General features: G+C 45.7%; 1 protein-coding gene and 1 long non-coding RNA gene across 2 annotated transcripts in view; one reads left to right on the top strand and one right to left on the bottom strand.

Annotated features, from left to right (window-relative positions):
• Nucleotides 1-27,335, top strand: part of LOC141042817 (uncharacterized) — a 125,261-nt gene that overhangs the window by 4,569 nt on the left and 93,357 nt on the right. The window lies entirely within an intron of this gene.
• LOC109750847 (uncharacterized) lies at nt 7,356-9,783 on the bottom strand. The gene is made up of 3 exons (XR_006671974.2): nt 9,654-9,783; nt 8,494-8,803; nt 7,356-7,496 (listed from the first exon to the last, which is right to left on the bottom strand). It is a non-coding gene; the product is annotated as an uncharacterized lncRNA (long non-coding RNA).

Here is a 27,335-nt window from a genome sequence, read left to right on the forward strand (position 1 = left end):
GTGCTCTGCTAAGGAGGAGTTGTTAGGGCGCCACCGGGCCAATCTGGACCTCACCGACTATGCCAATCTGAGCATCGGAGAGATCATCTCCGGCTATATCAGCCAGGTGCACAAGAGCCGGGACCTAGAGATTGCCATGGTGAACCAGATTCAGCAGAAGTCGGAGGTATCACTCTTCTGTCTTCTTACTTACTGCATAGTTACCTTTACCATGCTAGCCCCCAAGTCGACGACTTATGATTGAATATGTTGTAGACTTAAGTTCCGGCTTACTTCCATGAACCGGTAATTTGTAGATAGGAACGTTCGATATACATTAGCCCCCAAGTGCCAAGTGTCTTTGCTTGGAAAACGCTTGGGACTTTAAATTTGCATAGTAACTGTTCATGCTATAACCCGGAAATTATGCAGGCTGCTGGCAAGAAGTTTGAAGCTGACATCTCCGATCTCAAGACCCGTCTGAAGACGCAAGAAACTGAGACCCGGAAAGCCAATGCCAAATTTGTGTCCAGTATTGCTGCGCAAGAAAAGCTGAAGACAGACTTTGACGCTGAACGGAAAGCTTGGGCCGAAGAAAAGGCTGCTCTGGTGAACCGGGCCGAACAGGCGGAGAAGGCTCTGACAGAGAAGACCGCCGAACTCTCCGGCTTAAAGCACCAAGTGTCCCAGATGGTTGCCGCAATCTTCGTTAAGTCATTTCACCGGCTTTCATCAAGTTTAATAATCTTTATATCTCATAACTCATCCTTGTCGGCGGCTTATCTTATTCTGTTAAACAGGTCCCAGAAGCGCTAACCTCAACCAAAGTGTGGTGACCAAGCTGAAGGCCGTGTACACCCTGGTGGAGCAACTCTACACCGGGTCACAGCGTGCCTTAGCCGTGGTGGCCCTATCCAATGAGGTGCCGACTCATCTGGCGGAAGTTCTTTGCCGGCTTGCCGTTCTTCCCCAACGTGTCCAAGAGCTGCGGCGGGCCTCTGCAAGAGCCGGAGCTATCGCCGCTCTGAGCCGGGCCAAGGCGTTCCTTCCAGAGTTAGACCCGGCGGACATTGCCCTCGGCTATCCCAGTTTGAAGGAAGACGGCACACCCTTCGACCAAAGGGACTTTTGCAGCCTGCGTGAAGATCATGCGCCCGGTGGCCACCCTCATTGGAAATGACACAGATCTGACCAAGTACCAGCCGGGTTACAATGCAGAAAATCAGAGGATCCCCACTCCACTTTATGAAGCTATCAGCCTAGTCCCGCCAGCTCGTAAGCACACCTTCGCCCCGGAGATTGACTCGGCCGGGTTAATTGACGAGGAAGCTCAATTTGAAGCTCTGAGCGGCATTGACTGGAAGTCGTCAACTTTCCAGGTCTTGGGAACAGCCGGAGGAGAGGAGAGGGATGAGCCGGAGACTTCAACCCAGCAAGCGTCGTAACTCCGTAGACGGTTTATGTGAAACAATGCTTCACCCTTTTGGACTCAATGAGTCTTGTAATAGAATAGGATCAACACTTTAACTGTGCCGTGCCATCATGCACGTGTTGAATGCTGAATTCTTATGAAAGTTGCTTCCTTATATGTCTCCGGGTCATAATCGATCATTCATTTTCCTTAAGCTCAAATAGTTGCCTTTAACTATCCTGCATAGAAGGACAAATCACAAGTCTCTAGGCGGCTTACCGCACTGAGAATCATAGTTTTAGATATATAACCCGGAATATGAATCAAAAAAGACTGGTCCTCAATTATGTCCTTAATATAGCCGTAATAACACACTTATCGGCCTGCAAGCACACTTCCGGCTTAGATAACCCGGGTAATAAGGTTGGTACCTCAACTCCGGTTTACCAGTCTTAATAACACCGATTATATTCGGCTAGTACTATAAATCAAAGTTAAGCCGGCAAAGTGAGACCCGCCGTGCACACCTGAAATAATCAGAAGAACTTACTATAAATCCGAAGAACTTAGGGGCTTTCCGGTTCAAATATGACCAAAAACCCGTCCCAAAGGGGTTATGCTAGGATTCGAATGCGATCATATAGCCCCCAGTGGGTGTGGCGATGCCAATCAAGAGGGTACCGACAGCTATGTTCTCTTTGGTTCGAATACGACCCATGTTTGAACAGGAAGCCCCCAAATGACCTTAGGAGTTGTTTAACGACGCTGATTCGAATACGATCCACGTCGGTTCCCAAAGGGGTTTAAACCATGATTCAAATATGATCAAAGAAAAACTCCCCAATGAGCTCGGCACTTTGCCAATCAAATGGGTATCGATAGCTATGCTCTCTTTGGTTCGAATACGACCTATGTTTGAACAGGAAGCCCCCAAGTGTCCTTATTGCCTACGGCTAGATTCGAATACGATCATAAGCCAGATCCTCCTTCAAGTTATCATGTGATCTTGCAATGAAAACAACACGTGCACATTTGGAGGAGAAAAAAGGACAGAGGTCCTGCTTTATTGCTTATCATAATATATACATGGCTTAGAGAAATATGTACATTATGAGAGCCAATGGCTCAAGTGTAGTAAGGCCGAAGCTGAGCTATATTCCACGGCCGACGGGTCTCTTCCTCCGACTTTCGTGAATCTTTGTGCTCCCGAATGTCAATGAGGTAATATGACCCGTTGTGCAAATTCTTGCTGACCACAAAGGGCCCTTCCCAAGGCGGGGATAGCTTGTGCGCATCTGTTTGTTCTTGGATGAGCCGGAGCACCAGATCGCCTTCCTGGAAGACCCGGGATTTAACCCAGCGACTATGATAACAGCGCAGGTCTTGTTGGTAAATCGCTGAGCGAGCTGCTGCCACATCACGCTGTTCGTCCAACAAGTCAAGAGCATCTTGGCGCGCCTGTGCATTATCCGCCTCAACATAAGCCGCCACTCGAGGCGAGTCATGACGGATGTCACTGGGGAGGACTGCTTCTGCCCCATAAACCATGAAGAAAGGCGTGAAACCTGTAGACCTGTTAGGAGTAGTGTTGATGCTCCATAACACGGAGGGCAACTCCTCCACCCAACAACCCGGCGTCCGTTGCAAAGGGACCAAAAGCCGGGGCTTGATGCCCTTCAGAATCTCCTGATTAGCTCTCTCAGCTTGACCATTGGATTGAGGATGAGCCACTGATGAAACATCAAGTCGAATATGCTCTCGTTGACAAAACTCCTCCATGGCGCCTTTGGATAGATTAGTACCATTGTCAGTTATAATGCTGTGTGGAAAGCCAAAGCGAAAGATCACCTTTTTCATAAACTGAACTGCCGTGGCTGCATCACACTTGCTAACTGGCTCCGCTTCAAGCCACTTGGTAAATTTGTCAACTGCCACCAAGAGGTGGGTCTTCTTATCTTTGGACCTTTTAAAAGGCCCAACCATATCAAGCCCCCAGACCGCAAAGGGCCAAGTAATTGGGATCATCCTCAGCTCCTGAGCCGGTACATGAGCCCGTCGCGAGAACCTTTGGCAACCATCACATTTACTGACCAAGTCCTCCGCATCAGCATGAGCCGTCAGCCAATAAAAACCATGACGAAAAGCCTTGGCCACAAGAGACTTTGAGCCGGCGTGATGGCCACAATCCCCTTCATGAATCTCACGCAAGATCTCTTGACCTTCCTCAGGGGAGACACAACGCTGGAACGCTCCCGTAACACTGCGGCGATGCAACTCACCATTGATAACAATCATTGACTTAGACCGCCGGGTTATTTGTCTGGCCAAAGTTTCATCCTCAGGCAAATCTCCCCGGGTCATGTAAGCCAGATAGGGTACTGTCCAGTCCGGTATGATGTGGAGAGCCGCCACCAGTCGTGCCTCCGGGTCAGGGACAGCCAAGTCTTCCTCTGTAGGCAACTTAACAGAAGGGTTATACAGGACGTCCAGGAAAGTATTAGGCGGCACCGGTTTTCGCTGAGAGCCCAGCCGGCTTAAAGCATCAGCCACCTCGTTCTTCTTGTGATCTATGTGCTCTATTTGGTAACCCTGAAAGTGCCCAGCAATGGCATCAACTTCGCGGCGATAAGCCGCCATGAGAGGGTCCTTGAAGTCCCACTTTCCTGATACTTGTTGAGCCACCAAGTCTGAGTCGCCGAAGCACCTTACCCGGCTCAAGCTCATCTCCTTAGCCATCTGAAGACCGTGGAGCAAGGCCTCGTACTCAGCTGCGTTGTTGGTACAAGGAAACATCAATTGTAGCACATAATGGAACTTATCACCCTTAGGGGAAGCCAATACGACTCCAGCCGCCGAGCCCTCCAACTGCCTGGACCCATCAAAGTGAATAGTCCAATATGTGTTATCCGGCTTTTGCTCGGGCACTTGTAGCTCTGTCCAATCATTGATGAAATCCACCAAGGCCTGAGATTTAACAGCAGTGCGTGGCACGTATTTCAGACCATGAGGTCCGAGCTCTATAGCCCACTTAGCCACTCTCCCTGTGGCCTCTCTGTTTTGAATGATATCTCCAAGGGGGGCAGAACTGACCACAGTGATGGGGTGACCCTGGAAATAATGCTTAAGCTTCCGGCTTGCCATGAACACACCATAAACAAGCTTCTGCCAATGCGGATACCGCTGCTTGGACTCAATGAGTACTTCGCTGACATAATAAACCGGCCGCTGAACCGGATGCTCCTTACCCTCTTCCTTGAGCTCCACCACCACGGCCACACTGACGGCTCGTGTGTTAGCAGCCACATACAGCAATAAAGGCTCCTTGTCAACCGGAGCAGCAAGGACTGGGGGCTCGGCCAGCTGTCTCTTCAAATCCTCAAAAGCAGTATTAGCTGCATCATTCCAAACAAAGTCATCAGTTTTCTTCATCAACTGATACAACGGCATGGCCTTCTCACCCAAACGGCTTATGAATCGGCTTAAAGCAGCGATACGACCCGCCAAGCGCTGGACGTCGTTTATACACGCCGGCTTAATCAGGGAGGTGATGGCCTTGATCTTCTCCGGGTTAGCTTCAATGCCTCTGTTAGAAACCAAGAAACCCAAGAGCTTGCCTACAGGAACACCAAAAACACATTTGGCCGGGTTAAGCATCATCTTGTAGACCCGGAGATTATCAAAGGTTTCCTTCAGATCATCTATCAAGGTTTCCTCCTTCCTGAATTTAACCATAATATCATCCACATAAGCATGAACATTGAGCCCAATCTGGTTATGAAGACAGTTCTGCACGCAACGCTGGTAAGTCGCCTGTGCACTCTTGAGTCCAAAGGGCATAGACACATAGCAGAAGGCTCCAAAGGGAGTGATGAACGCCGTCTTCTCCTGGTCCTTAACTGCCATTTTAATCTGATGATATCCAGAATAAGCATCCAAGAAACTTAGGCGCTCGCAACCCGCCGTAGCATCAATGATTTGATCAATACGGGGAAGGGCGAAAGGATCAGCCGGACACGCCTTGTTCAAGTCCGTGTAGTCCACACACATCCGCCAGGTGCCGTTCTTCTTGAGTACGAGCACCGGGTTAGCTAACCATTCTGGGTGAAAAACTTCAACGATAAACCCGGCCGCCAAGAGCCGGGCCACCTCTTCACCAATAGCTTTCCGCCTCTCTTCATTAAACCGCCGAAGGAACTGCCTGACCGGCTTAAATTTCGGATCAACATTGAGAGTGTGCTCAGCGAGTTCTATAGGTACACCTGGCATGTCAGAAGGCTTCCATGCAAAAATGTCCCTATTCTCACGGATGAACTCGATGAGCGCGCTTTCCTATTTTGGATCCAGATTGGCACTGATGCTAAACTGCTGAGATGAATCTCCTGGAACGAAATCAACAAGTTTAGTCTCATCAGCCGACTTAAATTTCATTGCCGGCTCATGCTCCGTAGTCGGCTTTTTCAGAGAGGTCATATCTGTCGGGTCAACGTTGTCTTTGTAAAACTTCAACTCCTCTGTTGCGCAAACAGATTCTGCATAAGCTGCATCGCCTTCCTCACACTCCAGGGCCACCTTCCGGCTGCCGTGAACCGTAATGGTCCCATTATGACCCGGCTTCTTGAGCTGTAAATACACGTAACACGGTCGTGCCATGAACTTGGCGTAAGCCGGCCGCCCAAATATAGCATGGTACGGACTTCTTATCTTGACCACCTCAAAGGTCAATTTTTCCACCCTGTAGTTGTGCTCATCTCCAAAGGCCACTTCCAACTCGATCTTGCCGACTGGATAAGCCGACTTACCAGGGACCACACCGTGGAAAATAGTGTTTGACTGGTTGAGGTTCTTATCAATCAACCCCATACGACGGAACGTCTCATAATAGAGGATGTTGATGCTGCTGCCTCCATCCATGAGCACCTTAGTGAACTTATATCCTCCCACCTGAGGAGCCACCACCAGGGCCAAGTGACCCGGATTATCCACCCGGGGAGGGTGATCCTCCCTACTCCACACTATAGGCTGCTCAGACCACCGCAAATAGCGTGGAACCGCCGGCTCAACAGCATTCACAGCCCTCTTATGAAGCTTCTGATCTCGCTTACACAGACTGGTGGTAAACACATGATACTGTCCACCGCTAAGCTGCTTTGGATTGGTCTGATAACCCCCTGCTGCTGTTGATGACTCTGGCCAGACTGCTGATTAAAGCCCCCTTGACCGTTCTGAGGATTAGAATTTGAACCGCCGCCCGGGCCATGAAAGGCGCGGCGCCTGAGCCACCGCCCGGGCCATTGTTGCCGTTAAAGGCGTTGGAATTCTTAAAGGCCTTCATGATTGCACAATCCTTCCATAGATGAGTAGCTGGCTTCTCTCTAGAGCCATGCCTTGGACAAGGCTCATTCAACAGCTGCTCCAGCATCGGACCTGACCCGCCGGCTCGGGGAGGGGGCCTCCCCTTGCGTCGCTGGTTATTACCCTGTGAGTTGGCGTTGGCTACGAACTCTAGGCTGCCATCGGCCTTGCGCTTGCCACCTCCTTGGTTCCCCGGGTTATACTGAGGACCCTTGCCATTGCCGTTCTTCTTTCCCTTCCCTGTCCTTTCATCATCTGAAGCGGGGTCCTTGGTACCATCAGAATCGGCGTACTTGACGAGAGCCGCCATCAGTGTACCCATATCATTGCAGTCGCGCTTAAGCCGCCCGAGTTTCATCTTCAGGGGCACGAAACGACAATTCTGTTCCAACATTAAGACTGCAGAGCCGGCATCCATCTTATCAGACGAATGTATTATCTCCTTAACCCGGCGAACCCAATGTGTCGTAGACTCACCCTCCTGCTGCTTACAGTTAGTCAAATCCACAATTGACATAGACTGCCTACAGGTATCCTTGAAGTTTTGGATGAACCGGGCTTTCAGCTCAGCCCAAGACCCGATGGAATTCGGTGGTAACCCTCAACACATCGTGTCACTTGTTTAGATGGAGAATAGTTGAAAAGAGTGAGAGAATACACACTACTACATATAAGACAAACATCTAGATGACGCACCTATGAGGCTGTGATAATCATTGTTTGCAACTACATCACACCAACATTCAATGGGGTCCTGTACATGTATTTTAGATATTAGATGAATTTAAGGTGCAACTAAAAGAGTACCAAAAAAATAATATCGTGAAGAAAATGCTATGGAAAACATTATTACTGATGCAGCTATGATGGCCAATGTTATTAACTACACCTCTAAGAATAGTCTTGTGAACAAATTAATATGAAGATAGTACTACACAAACGTCTCACTGATTTCCTGCAAATAATGGTCACTGGAATTCATGTGCCATGTCTCAGACACAAGAATCGGAAACCACAACTTTAAGCTAAGTGCTTTTGTTAAGCCTCTGGAGCTCCTCATGGTAGTAAACAACCTAGTACGAAAGCCAAATCCTTCTATGTTCTTTTAACTCAAATCATCACATGTCTACTTTTTCCCCCACAAGTAAAATTCTACAGCTCCTCTAGGTGGCAAGGAACCTAGGGAACAACCGAATTAGTACATTCATTCTTTTCTAATTCGTATCGAACGGGCAATCTTGGACATCATGAGTTCAAAGAACATTAGAGAGAATACAAAATCTCTAGACATTAAGAAAATTTAGGTGACCGCAGAAACATGTTTACACTCTCACTTGGACCTCCACCTCATCTTGAATCCTGGAACCTAACATGGTGGGTGTAACACTACTGCGAATCCAACTAACAAAAGATTCGGGACCCCTTCTCTATCATTTCGGTTATTACAGACTGTATACTTTCCTGCCATTAAAGACATAATAAATTTTAATGTCCAGGCGCATAGCTGCAGTAACTATAGAATGTTATACAGGTCCGTGAGTGAAATTAACTCAAAGGTATACATATAAACATGGGTTTTATTTGATGAACAATCGTTGATTTGGCACCTTGTTTTCAGTAGGCTAGTGTCCAAAAGCTTATCAAACATGCATATCACCGGCTACAAAATTCTTGCACTGAAATCACGATCATAATGGCATAATTTTTTGCACACTCTAGCATTATTGTAACACCAGCGGACACATACTTACCAAATGCCGAATCAATATAGTGACACACTGGAACATGGTTTCTAATCTTATTTTGCTCCATCTCCCACTATTGCCTCCATCTGCACGTACTCCACATATCACATAACTCCTTTGGCTGCAGCTGTACGTGTGTTGTTACCTGTGCCGCACAGTAGGACTGATTTGGCTAGGACCAGAAGCCGAGTTACATGTACCTCTGTGCGCAAGGTAGGTTAATTGATCGTTCAAGAAGATTCAATAAACAAAACCTTGGGATTTTTGGTAGCAGAAGTCGGCGGCGACCGTCATCAATCAGTTTGCTCCTGGAGTCCTGGTCCACGTGTGGTTCAATTAGGAAACATAAGGACTATATAAATTTTGCAGTGAAGCTCTACTCATGTGGAAATTAGATAAGATTTTTTTTGCAAAGTGCACCGCACACAGATCACATTGAGATTTCTTCATTGAACTACATTTAGTCACTCAGCTACAGGCAAGTAGAGAAGCACTTCTCATGTGGAAATTAAGTAGTATTTTAGATAATTTTGTGGCCGGTCATGAGAGTAATTATATTAGTTCCTTGAATAACCTAATAATGTATTGAAATTCTAAAGCTTGAAGTTGCACCAACCTATATGTATGAAAACAAAGATATTCAGCAAAATAATTAAGCTGTCATTGATTTCAAGGTGACCACTAAATATGGTACTTTGAAGAAACCGTAATGAGCAGGACCATAACTCACTATTATATAGGTTTGTTACCTAAAAATGCAACTTTCAGTTACACTTGAACGAAGATTTTTTTTGTTCTGAATGAACGGCGATTCATGTACCGCTTCCTTGGAGCTCCACATTAGGGATCCTCACAACTGATTGGCAACATATATAAAAAGAACAAAACACAGTCATATTCAGCAAGCGGCTAGTGAGAGTTGTACATCTGTAGTTCACTCATAGTTATCTACAACAAATCTGTAATTTATCTTGAATCTAAATGGTTTTCTATGAAACTAAGTTACTCAATCAATCTTTGAACATCCTATGTTAGAAATTGAGATGGGATGGGAAAATCTTGATAGAAGTAATGGGGACAATGGACATTAACCAATCTACAGCCTAGGGTTTGGGGAGGGGCGTCATATCAATGGGATAAGTGGAAGAAGGGAGTCGGTGGTGTACCTGGTCGTCTTCTTCGGTCTCCCGTGATAGCCTTCGTCGCCGGCGTTCCTGGCCTGGGTTACGGTTGCCTCCCTGGCTCCCGTTGTTTCATGTTTGAGAGAAAGAAGAGATGGAAAAGATTGAGCGAATAGCTGTGAGGTTTGGGGGTTGTTTTTTTAACTTAAAACTAATAATCCTTTTCTTTAGCGGGCATCATTTTTTTCTTAATGAGAGAGGAAGATCTTACACGAAAACTGTGTTGCCTTGGTAATATTTTTTAACATGGGCGAGTTTTTTTAGATGACGTAGGTGAGATAACTTATCAAGGGCAATGGTGGGTAATTTCTTTACCTTTTAATCCATTGGCTATGGTCGTCTAATCAGTTTAAATTAATGGACAGATGTTTCTAATTATTGTAGGATTTTCTAGACTAATTCTCTTTTTTCGGGTTATCTCGTTAAGCATTTTTTATATATAATAGATAGACATGATTACAAGGTCTCTGATACTACAATGAATAACATCGGCACGGCGACACTACGACATCCTCAGTTGCTTTATGCAAGCAGCAGAACAACGCGAAGCAGCGGAAGAACTTCTAGCAGCGGAACAACGACGACGGTGGTGAACTCCACTCCGCAAGGACTCTGGCTAGAACGTTTATCCTAGCTCGCGAACACAGGAACAACACCAAACAAGCAAGCAATCCAGGCACGACCTACAAACTGGCATAACACACTAGGTCAGTACATTGAATGTACTTGCAAGCTCACAATAACCCGAAGCATTCAAGACAAACAACAGGATCGCAATTACAGGTTAAACAGGAATTAACATGAGATCCTCATAACAACATGACATGAGCAACATGAACATGATACAGCTAGAACAACATGAGCATGGCATGAACATATGAATCTGATGATACTAGCATGCAACATGATGACACTATATGCACTATTTATTCTGCTCGGGTTACTACGTAACCACCACATGCATCACTTACCAACCTCGGACATCACACGATTATCTCAGGATCAAATCAAGCTTGGTATAAAAAATACCGTAGTAATCATTAAATGACCACAAGGAGCTTGATTTTTACCCACGATTCTCGCACAACATCACGAATATACAACAACTCGGTGATCATTCATGGATCACAAACGGAACCACTCTGGGTTCAACGAGCTACCTTGTAACCAAACGGTGATCTTTCCGGCGATCACAACCAACTTATCTCAATATCGAACCGGGGTTGTCATTAATCAAGTTATTATTAATACTGTTGACTCACAGTGTGACCGACACGAACTGGGCCCTTATCCGCGGGCGCGGCTATCGATAGATTTAATATACACTCTGCAGAGGTTAGTACACTATACCCACACTACGGAACCCATGGCCTCGCATTCCCATTCGGGTGGACCAACGGCGTTCCGACAAAACCGATCTACTGCCATGACACTCTCCCGGCCACTCCGACTCACTCCCCACTGGGCTAGTCCTGGGTGGCCCCGTGTCTACCAAAGACACAACGACCACCGTCGTGGCCAAAACGTCCCTCTCGAGGACCGGATCCATAACAATAACAACGGGCACACAAGGCTTATGTCCGCCTACCTGATCAGGGTAGCGCGCCCATAACCTTCCCTTGTTGGAGGCACCGGCGAGAGGCACGACAATAGACCCAGTTAGGACCTTCCCATAAAGGTAAGCGTGGTTGCACTGGTCAGTTCGATATGGTGGCACCATGACTCAGCCAACAGTTGTTCAAGTTCAATTTAATCCGGTTAAACTTGAATGCAATATGCTGAGCCATGATAAAATAACATGATGCATTTACAAAGCATAAGCATGATATCAACGTAAGCACGGGATGCAACATAACTATCCACCATATCAACTATGAATAATCTCCAACTAAACATGGCATAATGACGAGCATAAATATTACAAGTGCAACACTACTCATAGCATAACATGACCACTAGCATCAACCATAAATACCATGCAAGAACTCATCAATAACATTACCGAGTAACACTTAACCAACTAACAGCAAAGGAACAACGCATATTAACAGTACTCGGCAACCGACGTTAGTCATGCACGGAAGAACATGACCAACCCAACATGTACTACTATCAAGCATGGCAATATGAAAGTAATACTAGTAACTAGCAGGGCATGATGACCAGGTGCATAACAACATAGCAAGCAAGTAAGTACTAACCCAGAAGCATTATTGAAACAACGATAACCATATTTTAAACAAGCAATCATTTAATAAATATTCATGTTGAAAACCATGGCTACTGCATGACTATCATGCAAGTGGGTATTGTGGCTTGCCTGGGGATGAAGAAGGCACCTGGAAGAAGTGCGGTGAAGCCGCGAAAAGACTTGCCGGAAACAGTTCTCTCTCGGAGGGGCTGTTTATGTGCAAGGGCAAAAAGATCATTTCCAGTATGTCAAACCATAGTGAAAATGAAACAAACAGAACAGACTCGACGAAATGAAGAAGTGAGCTTTGGATTCACCTCAATCGGTGTCTCGAGCAAACAGGTATAAGCGTTTGAAATCCAGGGACCAATCTGTAAAATAAACTCTAGAAACAGGCCCCTGGGCTGAAAAAGAGAAATGTATTTCAGATAATACGCTTTCAGAACTGAGAAACGTATTTGCAGCCGAAGAAGGAAGGAAATACGCTTACATCGCGCAAAAACATACTTTCTGAAGTCCGCTTCCACTTAACCACGTGGACAGTGGTGGGGCCGGGCGTGGGTCGCTGACGTGCGGGTCCCGCGGGGTGGGACCCATCACTTATCCACGTTGGCACCTGGGGGTCAACGCGCAGTGGCGGGACCGACGGCCTGGGGCGCTGCCAGGTGGGGTCAGCGGAAGAGGGGGCCCGCCTGGCTCCTGTCTTCTTCCTCCTCCTTGCTGCGCCCGATGGAAACAGAGGAGGGAGGTAGGGAGGAGACCAGCGACGGGGCGGGCAGCTCCGGCCGTCCCTGGCTCAGGCGAGAGCACCGGCCAGTTCGGGGCAGAGTGCCGCGTCCATCCAGATGAGAAGACAGCGCCCGGGAGGACTAGGGGCGACGGGGCTCACAGCGACAGGGAGGCGGCAGAGGGCGGCGACCGTCCTCGGGGCACGGCCCTAGGGGTGCTCCGGCAAGGTGGAGAGAGAGTAGAGAGGTTTGCCTCGCTCTGTGGAAGCCGAGGGTGGTGGCTAGGGGAAGAGTAGGGCTATGGTGGCCGCGAAATTAGGAGGAGGCCGAGAGTGGACACGGCGGCCATGGGGGCATAGGGCAGCGAGGAGAGGCTCAGGAGCTCGAGGGAGAGGCCGGGGAGTACTAGAGGAGGGTTGTGAGGCTGGTGGTGTGCTCGAACGACTCAGGGGAGGGCTATATATAGCCGGGCGAGGAGGCCGTGGCCGAGTGCCGCCGTTCGAGCTCGGCCAAGGCTCTGGCGAGGCTCAGCGAGCACGGGCGAGCATGGGAACACGACGAGGGGGAGAGCGGATGAGCTACAGAGGTGCATAGTGCAAGAGGGACCGAGGGCTCAGAGGAGAAGCGGCCACGGCGCCATTAAGGCTCGGTCGGCCACAGTGCGTCCGTGGGCGCGAGACGACGAGCGCTGACGGAGGGGCTGACGGAGGGGGAAGCAGCTCCAGGAGGACGGCGACGATGCGGACTAGCTGTTGGACATGCTCACGAGCGCGAAGACGACGAGAGGGAGAGGGGCCCAAGCAAGAAACCATCCTGGACGCGGCCATGGCATGCCAGAGAGGTGGTGACCGCGTGAGCTGGCGATGAGAAAGTGCCAAAGGCTTGCAAACATTGTCTAGTGCATTGTTCATCCAGGGGAGGTTCCAACTGCGGTGGTAGTTTGGTTAAAAGTGCTCTGGTTAAAAGGTAATTAACCTCTGAAGTTTACTGTAAACTTGGATGAGAACTGCTGATCAACAGGAAGGAGTTTGGAAGCAATGGAGTTGTCTGGTTTAAGAAGGACTTTCACCCTGGTAACTTGGAGAGGATTAGGATCAATATTTAATGTAGTTGCTTAACAACCACATAAACTGGTCCAGAAACTAGATTAGGATGATGCACTCTGATGAAGCATCAAATTGAGCTGAAATTTGGCAAGGCCTAATGATTTGGTCATAGTAAGATGCTGTAAAAATTTCATACCAATTGGATTCACCAAAATGGTACTTCCTTCACAACTATCTTCACTGACCAGAATCTTGCAAAACTTCTAGAGGAATAATGGCTTGATGAACCATGACCAAAATGGGTGGAGGTAGGTTATATGGATAATAGAAGGACTAGAAAAATTGACAGCCATAATGGAGCAAGATAAAATATACTTGCTTCACAAACTGAAATTTTAGACAGAATCAAAGAATTGAAGATGAGCTCACATGGAGGCATTACATGAGCTCTACTTTGGTGGAGGGCTATGATATGATGATATGAGGGACCATGCAAAATGGCAACTCATTTGGATATGCCTAGCTTGCACCTCCTTCACAAAGCTTCTTTCTGGATAGAAACTTTGGAAAATCATAATTAAATAATTACTAGGCAAATGAGGTTGAATTTTGGCATGTGGCAATGATATGGACAGGACAAGGTGTCCAAGGAGTTTGAGGTCAATTGAGAAAATTAAAATAGCACTTGCTTCACAATGTGCCATTTAGGGCAGAATAGGAAATGAATTATTTGAGCATGATGATAAACATGACAAATGAAATATTTTGCCATATTTGAGAAAGATATGACCCAAACAATTTATGAGAATTATTTGGGAATTTTAGGATTGACGGAAATAAAGGTTGCTTCACAACCTAGGGCAATTTGAGTTATTCCTTTAATGGAAAAGGAATATTCCCAATAAAAAGAATATATGGATTTGGGCTAGGATGAAAATGACAGGGTCTAGGGAAGGATTTGGGAATGACAAGCCACTCTGGAAACAAAGAAGAGGGCATCTTCTTCAGTTTCCAGACCACATAGCCACGGAAAAAGGAAATCTCAGGCAAAAACCTCAGAAAAACAAAAGAAAAAGAAATGGTCAAAAATCAGGCTGTTACAAAGCCTCGTTTGAACAGGCTATCCGGCAACTACGGGAGGGCAATGCGAAGCTCTGGGCCAAGCGCGACCTGCTGAGGGCGAAGATCGCCAGAAGGGTGAAGCAGGCAGAGGAGACCGCTGCCTACTTGAAGAGGACAGGCGTCATCGTCAAGAAACTTATGGACGAGAATGCCATGCTCCGCATCGAGCGCGAAAGGCTGGTGAAGGAATCCATGGATGTTGCCAAGCAGCGTATTAAGGACATGAAACTGATGAAAGAGATCATTGCCGCTCACCATGAGAACTAGTCTCCGCGACCTGCAGCGCATCAAGAAAGTAGAGATCAGGGAGCCAGATAGTTGTATGCGTCTTCCTTCTTCTTTTTCCCTTGTGTATTTCGGGCATGGTCGCATGTGGCTTTTTTAATTATCTTGCTAATTATGTAAGACAATTATTATCCACTGTCGTCGTCCTTATATATTCATCTGTCTTGCTATAAGTCGCAATAGATGCTATATAGGTCCGTCAGATCTTACATCAAGATCTGTGCATTTTTTTCAGATTTTCTTTTTTCTCTCTTAAATCTCAGTCGACTGAGACATAGCCACACCATTAAACAGGGGCTCGGGTGCCATTAATGGAGACCTTGGGAGAGAGGTGGGCGGCAGATGGAGGTCAAAGGCTCTACTCCCGATAAGCATGCACATGGGTCTGATCGCACGCCTCCCGTACTCAAATGGCTACCCTGCATGGCGCCTCCTAGCTAATAAAAAAGGGGACGCGTGGCAACACGTAAATGGTAAGTAGAACGCCCATGGTTTCAATAATACTTGTGTTTCCGATTGTAACATGACAACACTTGTTCCAAAATGACTTTGTTGATTGTTAATGTGTGCACCTTCGCAAATCGGACAACAAAATTACCACAAAATGTTGGTGCCATGTCATGACAGCAAGCCAAGTTTCATGATTTTCATGCGTGTTTTGGATTTACAGGAATTAAAAAACCAAGTTTCTCAATTTTTCCGGCTGAGCCACGACGCCCAGATGTTTGAATTTCATTCCCATTTCTTGCATGGGACCTAGAAATTACCCGAGGACACACATGTGATTTTTCAACCAACTTTGGTGCACTGGAGCATGTGCTTGTAGTTCAAATTTGAATTATGCACATTAAATGACCAGAAACTCAAATAATGTACAAAAAAGGCCTAACGAACCCGGAATAATTCCAAAATTTAACAGGGCACTCATATATTTCTATGTTGCCTCTGTAAGAAAATCAAGGGGGGTAGCATATATCGTTTCGCACAAAAAGGTGACACGTTCCCTCTCAGAACCATGAGCCTTGTTGAGAGAAGCTTCGGTTTGCAAGAAGCTTATACCAAAATTTGTTCCAATTCGGCCAAAAAATTTACCACAACATGTTAGTACCATGACATGACACCATGCCAAGTTTCATGATTTTCAGGCGTGTTTTGGATTTACAAGAATTTTAAAACCAAGTTTCTCAATGTTCTCGGCCGAGCCACGACGCCCAGATGTTTGAATTTCATTCCCACTTCTTGCATGGGACCTAGAAATTTACCCGAGGACACACATGTGATTTTTCAACCAACTTTGGTGCACTGGAGCATGTGCTTGTAGTTCAAATTTGAATTATGCACATTAAATGACCAGAAACTCAAATAATGTACAAAAAAGGCCTAACGAACCCGGAATAATTCCAAAATTTAACAGGGCACTCATATATTTCTATGTTGCCTCTGTAAGAAAATCAAGGGGGGTAGCGTATATCGTTTCGCACACAAAGGTGACACGTTCCCTCTCAGAACCATGAGCCTTGTTGAGAGAAGCTTCGGTTTGCAAGAAGCTTATACCAAAATTTGTTCCAATTCGGCCAAAAATTTTACCACAACATGTTAGTACCATGACATGACACCATGCCAAGTTTCATGATTTTCAGGCATGTTTTGGATTTACAAGAATTTTAAAACCAAGTTTCTCAATGTTCTCGGCCGAGCCACGACGCCCAGATGTTTGAATTTCATTCCCATTTCTTGCATGGGACCTAGAAATTCACCCGAGGACACACATGTTATTTTTCAACCAACTTTGGTGCACTGGAGCATGTGCTTGTAGTTCAAAATTGAATTATGCACATTAAATGACCAGAAACTCAATTAATGTATAAAAAAGGCCAAACGAACCAGGACTAATCTCAAAATTTGACACGACACTCATATAGTTCTATGTTGCCTCTGTAAAGAAAATCAAGGGGGGCGTATATCGCTTCACACACAAAGGGGACATGTTCCCTCTCAGAACCACTAGCCTTCTTGAGAGAAGCTCCGGTTTGCAAGAAGCTTATACCAAAACTTGTTCCAATTCGGCCAAGTTTTTTACACAGCATGTTAGTGCCACGACATGACGCCATGCCAAGTATCATGATTTCCAGGCGAGTTTTGGATTTACAGGAATTTAAAAACCAAATTTCTCAATGTTCTCGGCCGAGTCACGACACCTAGATGTTTGAATTTCATTCCCATTTCTTGCATGGGACCTAGAAATTCACCCAAGGACACACATGTGATTTTTCAACCAACTTTGGTCCACCAGAGCATGTGCTTGCAGTTCAAATTTGAATTATGCATATTAAATGTCCAGAAACTCAATTAATATATAAAAAAGGCCAAACGAACCTGGAATAATTCCATAATTTAACAAAATGTAAACTTAATTAATATCTTCTCTATGTGGGGCATTTAATAAATGTCTATTATATATGTTTTCTACCCTATTCAATTTTAGTAGATATGACAGTTTGATGCTCTTACATAATCTATTATTGGCACTATAGGGGATGTTGATTCCTATCAACTACCATATCCTAAAGGTTAGAACAGGTACATAATCATCTTCTCTGTTTTGCACAGTGCACTATCAACCCCTATGCGATGATGCACATTAAACTGTTGATACGAGTTTTATGTAAACCAGTGGCTTAAAGTTGATTTTCATATTGTTTGAAATTGTGTCAATAAAGATTTTTTTAGGAATATTGTTTGCTAATGTCGGATGTGTGTATGAAATATGCTTTTCCCCCCTCCCATTGCAACACATGAGCATGTTTTGCTAGTGTATAAAAAAGGCCTAACGAACCCGGAATAATTCCAAAATTTAACAGGGCACTCATATAGTTCTATGTTGCCTCTGTAAAGAAAATCAGGGGGGAGGCAATGTAAATCGTTTCGCACACAAAGGTGACACATTCCCTCTGGGAACCACGATGCTTGTTGTGAGAATCTCCGGTTTGCAATAAGCTTCTACCAAAACTTCTCCCAATTCGGCCAAAAATTATACATATGAAAACAGGGTTTAGATTATCCCGAACATCTCGCTACCTGGACCAATGTACTGTGATTTGAATTCAACATAAAATGGATACAAATATTTGAATTAGAGATCGTATGGTACATGTAGTTCATAGTGAAATATCATTACTGCTATATGCATGTTTTCTGTTATCAAGATAATTTTTAAATGATGGTATAACTTGACAACAATTGTATTCAAATAAGGAAAATTGATTCAAATTTAGTCCATATGGTAGATGACAATATATATGTTCATAGGGTGGAGTAAAATGTTCATATAAGATGGAAGATCAAAATGTAGGACTACATCCATTATAAACAGCAAGGTCACCTAACGATATATTCGAATTCAACATAACGTGGATTCAAAAATTGAAATTCGAGATCCTGGCATTTGTAATCATATAAAAAGGGACATGACTCTTTCTTGTGGTGAGAATTGATTTGTTTTTTGTTGTTGTTGAGGGAAGTGCGAATTGATTTGGTACTATACAGGGTAATCTGGTTCTCCCGATTTTTTTACATTTTTCTTGTAGTTTTTTCAATGGCATTTATAGCAATATAGTATAAGGGGACATGACTCTCTTGTGTCTTGTATGAATTTTTTTTGTACATGTTAAGTTTGTTATGCCGAACAAGGAATCCGTGCCTTGTTATCCTGAATTTTTCAAGCTCGAGTATCTTTTGTCTGTTCAGCTGTGAAACTCCCGCCTCTTCAACCCGCGCCGCGCCTTGTTATCCCCAAATTTCGACGCGCGCGAAAATTCCCTCCTCATCCGAAATCGGTCCCGCAGCCCAGATACGCGAAATCCCTCTTCTACCCCTCAGCCGAAAATGCCGCCTTGATGTCGCGTGGTCAAAACCGGTGGGGGTACGTTGGTAACTTATCCTACATTTGAGACAAGCGCGTCCCTAAGCCATGGCTCCCCTACCTTCCGCTTCGCCCCCCATTCGTACACTGACGCCGCCAAAACCCACGAAACCCCACGCTCCTCCGGAGAGTCTTCCTCGATGACGTCGCCCACCGCAATAGCTCGCCGTCCCTCATCCATCGCACCGGATGAGGATCCATCGTCGATCTTTTCGTCCCGCCGGATCAGTCACCCCGTCCTCCACCTCCAAGGAGCTGCCCCGATGTTCGCCTCGTCTATCGCGCCACCTCCATCCCCACAGCGCCGTCTTGACCTGCCCCACCGGAACCGCAGCACCCAATTCCTTCGATGAAGCCGAGGCCTACTCGACGCCACCAAGGAGGTTCTGCACTCACCGCTGCATTTTATCTTTTATTCAATCTCACGGGGATGCCGACGCTCGATACTGAGCATCCATGGCGGGTCTCCATTGACGGCGACGTCGCCGGCCACTTCATCCACGGCGTCTGTCCCCCATGTCGTTGCTTCCTCGGCGGCGACTTCCACACCGGCACTAGCTGCTGCTGCTCTGGCTCTCGCTCGCGCTGCGGCTCTGTTCTTACTGTCGGTCGCGCTGCTGCACTGCTCTTGCTTTCGTTCATGCTACTGCTCTGCTCTGCTATTGCTGTCAGTCGCGCTGCTGCTCCGCTCTTGCTCTCATTCGTTCTGCTGCTCTGCTCTTGCTCTCGCTCGTGCTGCTGCTGCACGACCTCCGGCAGCTACAGGAGTTGCTGCTTTAGCACTCGCTCGCGGTGCTGCTGCATGAGTTGCTCTCTGCTAGTGCGTTCCCTGCTCCAGCAGCTGCTGATTTAGATCACTGCTTCTCTGCTACTAGTGCTCGAACACCCTAAACTTCTATTGCGATGCTCTGCTACTAGTTCAATCAGCTTCGACAGTAAAATTCAGTTTTGACTGTAAAGTTCAGTTTCTTTAGTTAAGTTCAGAGTGAACATTATTTACAACATCTGTTGGAGCGGTTGTGGCGCGGCTGATGCATTTCCATCTAGAACTTTTTGGTGATGTATTTTACATCATTTATTGCAGTTGATATTAGAGACCCACTTCAGATTAACGTTGTTTGTCTTGTCCTGCTTCAGCCTCGCCGCCGTACACCTCACCGGAGCTGCTCCAATGACGGAACCGTCCATCACAGCGGAGCAGTACCCTCAGCACCGTTTCCAGAGGCCTCAGATCTTCTTCCCCGCCTCCAACAGCCACACTAGCATCATCATCCTCCACGTCCAACCCAATGATGTTGAGGTCGACAAGGCTATGCCAAAGAGGTTGTACACTCGTCACGACACTTTGTTACTCTGCATTCATGTCGATCCCTCAGGGATCCTTTGGTTCAAAGCAGTTGCAAATCTAGAAATAAATGAATCGTGGTCACAAAGTTAACAGGGAAAAAACTTAATGCTCTTTCGAACCACAATTTTAATCGGTTTAGCAAGATAGACATTATATGATACTAATGTGGACCAAATCTAAGCTCACAAAATATTTCGAGGTCAGGCTTCAGCCTGTTGAAGACTGCTGCCACTGGTTCAAAGAAAAGGTGAAGGAAAACATAGGAATTGGAAACTTTACTATGGTACTACTATTCGTGCATTTGGTTAGAAGGAATGGAGCAAAGCAAAACTGGAGGATTTTTTTTCCTTTGGTGTCTCTTTCAAAGGAGAAACGTAGGAATTTTAATATCCACTTGGACATCCTTTTCAAATTAATATGCATGAAGAACATGACTAATTGCATTACTGGCATAATAAGATTCTTATTTTTTTCATTTTCACGTGGTTTGACTTTAATTTGACCATGTTTCTCCATTCCTGTGTTCTTCCAATTCATGTGAACCAAACACCCAGGTTGATAGAAATCCTATGTTTGCAAACGCTTTGTTTTTCACGTGCATTCCTATCATATTCCTATGTTTTTCCTGTCCCTGCATTTATAGAATCCTCCCATTTTAAGGAGCCGTTACAGATTTACTTCATTTTCAGATAGGTGTCAAACAAAACTCTGTGTGTTCCGTCCTGCTCCTACCGTGCCGTCATCCACCCCACCTGAGGTGCACCATCAACGGAAGCGTTCACTGCAGCAGAGATCCCCCCTGCAGGCTTTCTTTCGCCGGCTCAGATCATCTTCCCCGTTGCCGGCAGCCACGCCAACTGCATTACCATCATCGATGAGCAGATGAACCTGAGGACTACACAATTCCGGAAGAGAGGTCGCACTCTTTCGTGTCTGCTTACGTTATACATTGGTTTTTATTTCCTGCTACTTTATCATCCAGTTAACCTCCTAGACTCTGAGTCAGGTCCAAACTAATGTTCAAACTTGAGTTTTAAAATGCCTGTGTGGCACATATCGAGGCAGCAACGAATAGTATCTGTCTACCATCTGGTTCATCTGGGGTCTTCTATGTGGTTCATGTTGGGTGGGCAACAAACAGTAGATGGTCCATCGTCTATCTTTTTAAACCGAAGCTATAATTTACCTGCCATCATTAGTTTTGGATCTATCCACTCATTTGCTACCATCAGTCTTGATTTCTGTATGCACCCCTTAGGCCTTACATAATCTAACTATGTTGTTTTATTATGCATGTCAGTTATTGTACACAATCGTTCTGAACATATAGACAAAAAGAGAAGACCATTGCGTGGGAATATAATGTCATGCAGACGCCGCTCCATGGTGGGTGAAGTGCCCCCCTCCCGCCATTCCAGATTGTATTCCAGTGGAAGATAACTGTCCAGAGGGGGATTCAGAGGGAGCCGACCACTCCTATTTACCCCATGAGGTGTTTTCTCTAACCTGGCATGCTGATGTTGGTCATATCATGCATATGGCGCCTCGCATTGCTTGCATTATACATCTTATATGTCATCATCTTAGTTTAGGTTTGCTTTGTGTGAATGCCACATGTTTGGTTTCTATATCATACTCCCACCGTTCCTAAATATTTGTCTTTTTAGAGATTTCAACAAGTGACTACATACGGAGCAAAATGAGTGAATCTACACTCTAAAATATGTCTATATACATCCGTATGTGGTAGTCCATTTGAAATCTCTAAAAAGACAAATATTTAGGAATGGAGGGAGTATATGGGAATTATGCAATGCCATCTTCTTTAGCCAGGCATCATATATGTGAATCATGCAATGCCATCCTGTTTAGCCAGTCATCGTATATGTGAATTGTACCGTACCATATTTTTTTTCATAATGTATTCCATTTGTCAACAATGTTTATACATTCATCTACACTTCCTGTGCATCAGACATGGGAAAATCTGGAGTAAAAACAAGGTCTTATGAGCAGTGAGTGCTACCTGTCGATGCAGATTTCTTGCTGGTTACAGATAGCTCCTCAGAGGAGGATTAAGAGACAGATGATTAGTCGTATCCCCCCCCCGAGGTGCATGCTCTAACTTGGCAGGGTTATATTGCTCATATCATGCATATGGTGTCTTGCATTGCCATGCCATCTGCTTAGATTAGACATGTGCTTTGTGTGAATGCCTCCTGTTTGCTTTCTGTACTAGATATGTGAATTATGCAATGCCGTGTTTTCCAGCCAGTTATCATATATGTGAAGTATGCACCGCCATGTAACCAGGCATCATATATGTGAATTATCTCATGCCATCCTTTTTTTCATTACGTATTCCATCTGCCGACAATCTGTGTATATTGAAGTACTCTTCATGTGTAGCAGCCATTTGAGCCGGTTATGGAAAAATCAGGAGTGAAACACAAGGTCTTCAGAGCGGCAATGGTACCTGTTGAAGCATATATTTCGATGGTTACAGGTAGCTCCTCAGAGGAGGATTCAGAAACAGATGACCAGTCCTATATCCCACCTGAGGTGTATGCTCTAATTTGCAATGTTTATATTTCTCATATCATGCATATGGTGTCTTGCATTGCTTAGTTTAGATATCATATGCACAATATTCAATTCCATGTGCTTAGTTCAGAGATCATACATGCGAGTGCCAGCTGCTTAGTATATGAATCAATTATGTCAATTATATCATGCCATCTTGTATAGTTAGACAGCATGCATGCGAATTATTTCATCCCAACCTATTTTAGAAAGACATCATATAGTTTTGTCATGTCATCCTGTTTAGATACTCATCATATGTTGAATTATGCCATTATATCTTGTTAAGTTATCCATCATGTATCTGAAACTGTTTCATGCTATCCTGTTTAGTTAGCCATCAAATATGTGAAATTGTGTCATGCTGTCCTGTTTGGTTAGACAACATATATGTGAATTACCACATCTGTATGACAATGTCTGTACGTTCAATTTCTTTTCTTGTTTATCAGCCATTTGAATTAGAGGGGGTGATGGCAGTATCTAAGGGAGCAAAAACTCGTTCTTCACAAAAGACGGTGCTACCCGTCGATGCAGATAGAACCATGGTTGTACTGGCCCATGAACTAGCCCCACCACACATAATCGAGACTCTTCCAGATTACACATTTACACCGTTGGACAGAGAACCAGCTACAACCCATCTAACCCCAACCCCAGCGGATAGTAACCCACTTCTAGTTGACACAACACCATGTCCACCATAGAGTACCCCCACACGAGCAGTTTGTAAAGCAACTGCAGTGTCCAAAGCACGAAGACTACCACAGCAAACCCAAACTCCATGTTTAAAGCAGAAGAGCAACTGTTCTCAGGTCAGATTCCGTAGCTATGGTCCATACTCCTTTGTTGTTGCATCACTGTATTTACTCATACCAACTACTTCCGAATTTGAAGGATCCAATTGAAACTCCAATGGCGCAACAGGTATGTTTTAAACCTATTTCTTTAACTGGATTGATGTTCTAACTTCTTGCTCTATGTTGATTTCAGTTTCAGTTGTATAAACAGTTATGTTCTCATGTGATGCACATTACAAGTGTTGCTAGTGTTGTGTAGTTTCTCACACTTATATTCTGTCTATGCTGCTGTGTCTTAAAAATATATGATTAGAACTGTGTCTCCATCTTGATTTGGTAACATAAACTAGAATGATATGGATAATAAAGTGACCATAGTACAAAGATATATGTTTGTTTCAAGCTGTTATCCTGTCCACCTTACTACTGAACCAGTTTACCAAAATGAGTTTCGTATACTACATGCTAAACATGTGATGTGTCTGCTTGTTCCTCTTGTAGAATGCGAACAGAATGTTGCAGAAGAGCACCCCACTATGCAATGGTACAGAAAGTAATGAAGATAAGGTTCAAGATAGTGAGACAACCCTGTGGGTCTCCAAGAAAGGTGATAAAAATGATCTTGTAGACAGTGAGACAACCCCATAGTCCCGCGTTGATGTAGTGTTCGAGTTACTGGCCAGTACTGCTGGCACAAGCTCTTCGAACTCGCTGCCTGAATCACTTCAGCTTCTTCAGTCTTAGTTACAAGCTGAAAGGCATCAGTCAGCTGTGCTGCGACAAAAAGCTGAAGGACTAGGGAAGTCCCTACAGAATTCAGATGCATACTTTCTGGTGCAACAGCAAGCGCTGGAGGATTTAAGCGCCACACAAGAGAAAGTTAATAAGCCTGCTAAGCATCTTGCCAGCATTATGGGTACCCAGGATATTGTTTCTTGAGCTCTTCTGAAGTTGTTTTAGTTCTGGACTTGTTTTGCTGCGGCGTTTATTTGCACTGGTCGCCAACTTTGACAACCAGTGTATGTGATATGCTGCTTTGTTCCCTATATTTGCACTGGTGGCAAAATTTGATGCCCAGTGGATGTAATATGTGTAATAGCCGTGATAGCCTAGCGTAAGTTGCTTGCTTATTTATTTCCTTAGTGCCTTGTTTATTTGTTTGCTTGTAGTCAGTGCAGTTCTTTTTCCGCGGTTTGCTAGTGGCCGCAATAACCTATTTTTTAAAACTAGGCCACAATAACCATGGGCTACATATTTACTGTAGTGACCCTGGGCCTCCTACGGGCCGTAGAAACAATGGGACTTCTACGGGGCATAGCATCAATGGGCCTTCTACGGGCCGTATGATCGATTGGCCAAACATGGGCCAATAACGGACCGCATTATGGGCCGTAAACGGGCTACAGTTGGAATCGTCCGTTCATGGGCCGACCATAATGACCATCATTAATTGGCCGTATTTGATGACGGTATGAAAACGACCCAATGGATTAATGGGCCATAAATGGGCCAACTGTAACCACGGGTTGTGTCGTGGAATTGTCACGGCAGATGTCCTTGAGCTAGGACTTAGTCGTGGAGCCATCGCAACTAGGAAGCTTGAAGGGGTTATGCGGGATAAGGAACACGAGGGTTTATACTGGTTCGGCCCCTTACGGTGAAGGTAAAAGCCTACGTCCAGTTTGGGGTGATATTGATTAGGGTTACGATCGCCAGGAGTTAAAAAACTATCCCCGGCTCTCAATCAGATTGTTGTCGCCCTCAATCCGCTGCCGGGTCGTCCCTTTATATAAAGAGGCTGACGCCCAGCAGCCCTTAGAGTCCCGGCCGGCTTATAAGAGTATCCGGCTCGGACTCTAAACTATACTTGCCTTACGCTACAAGTTCTACGATAATAATAATTATAACTACGGGCCTTAAGCCATATCCGGGTCTCAGCCCGTCTCCGGCCCACCGTCTTGAAACTTGGCTCCGGGCTTCTGGCAACAACCGTATGAGTAACCCGGCCCCTCCTGGCGGGTGACTCTAAGGTCCATATCCTCAACATTAGGCCCCAGATTGATTTGAGCCGGCTCATGTCAATCTTCAACTCTTCTGACAGAAAAAATCTCCGGCTTACCATTCATGTGAAGGCCATAACCCGGAGTGACGTCATCCTCTGGACTCCGGATAATCCGCCATGACATCATCCTCCATTAAGTCCGTTTTTTACTCCGCCAGATCCGCAACGGATCTTTGCTTTACTGTCATTTCGAAAATCGAGGCGTCGTGGGGGGAGATAATCACGCCACGGTCTCCTTGAATCTCGCGCCCACTTATGACCTCGCCTTATAAATAGGCCGGCCCAACGGGTCCTTCTCACGCCCTCTTCTTCCTCCTCGCGCCGTCGCTCCTCTGCCAGAGCTCTGCCACTGCCGCCGCCGTCGCGCCCCTGGTCTTCATCAACCCGGCCGCTGCATCACCCTGACTCGGACCAGATAACGGCGGCGACTTCCGCTCTTCTCCAACTCCGGTGAGTCTCCTTTGCCCTGTCAGATAGATCTACCGTAGGGTTCGTCGGTGTTCTTCGCGTTCATCGCCATTGCCACAAACCTCAGTAGTTCTCATAGTCACTGTACTTAATCGATCTTTAACCTTGCATAGAGTTAGTGCGGTAGCTGTTTAAGCCTCATTTCAAGTACCAGTAGATCTCCTTCCACTGCATAGATGCCTCATTCGAGCTCAAGAACTTCCCTGCGTCCGCATTTTAGGTCTAGAAAATTTTCTTTGCTCCGACCATTTTGATCCGAAAAAGTTACGGTAGTATGCGAAAACCTGTTTTACCACACTTAGTAAAAACTGCAACCATTGAAACTTGGCGGCTTACATTTCCGGCTTAAAGAGAACCATGCTCTGTAGAATCCTCCGGCTTAACTGTAGTAAAGCCGTAAATAACCAATTTACTCTGAATCCCCCTGCGGCTTAAATAACCCACCGTATCTGAATATATATCATTAGTCCCCTTCATAAGCTGCCACCTTAATTTGAACGATAGATTCCGGCTTACAATTAACCCGGACACCTTTCTCTTTATCATAGACCACCAACCTTCACCATGCCTCCCAAGGCTCCTATCACTTGCAACTGGATGAGGTCCAACGTCACCGACGAGACCCTGGCCAATTTCGTTAAGTCCGGATACTTGCCTAAGAAGGAAAACATGTCCTACCGTGCCCCTGACCCGTCGGAAGAGAGACCAGAGCCAAGGGACGGGGAGGTAGTGATCTTTGCAGACCATATGAGCCGGGGCTTCGCACCGCCCGGCTCAAAATTCTTCCGGGACGTGCTCAACTTCTTTGACCTTCGGCCTCAGGATATAGGACCCAATTCCGTATCCAACATCTGCAACTTCCAAGTTTTTTGTGAAGTATATCTTGGAGAAGAACCGAGTCTGCTGCTCTTCAGAGAGCTGTTTTATTTGAACCGCCAAACCGAGTGCGCAAACGGTCCAAGTCTAGAGTTAGGCGGCATCTCCATCCAACGACGCAGGGACTGTCTATTTCCTTACGCAGAGCCGCCGAGCCACCCTAAGAACTGGAATATGACTTGGTTCTACTGCCAAGATACGTCCCCGGCTGACGAGAACCCGCTGCCCGGCTTTCG

Source organism: Aegilops tauschii, chromosome 3 (assembly GCF_002575655.3).
Source record: "Aegilops tauschii subsp. strangulata cultivar AL8/78 chromosome 3, Aet v6.0, whole genome shotgun sequence".
Classification (NCBI taxonomy): Eukaryota; Viridiplantae; Streptophyta; class Magnoliopsida; order Poales; family Poaceae; genus Aegilops; species Aegilops tauschii.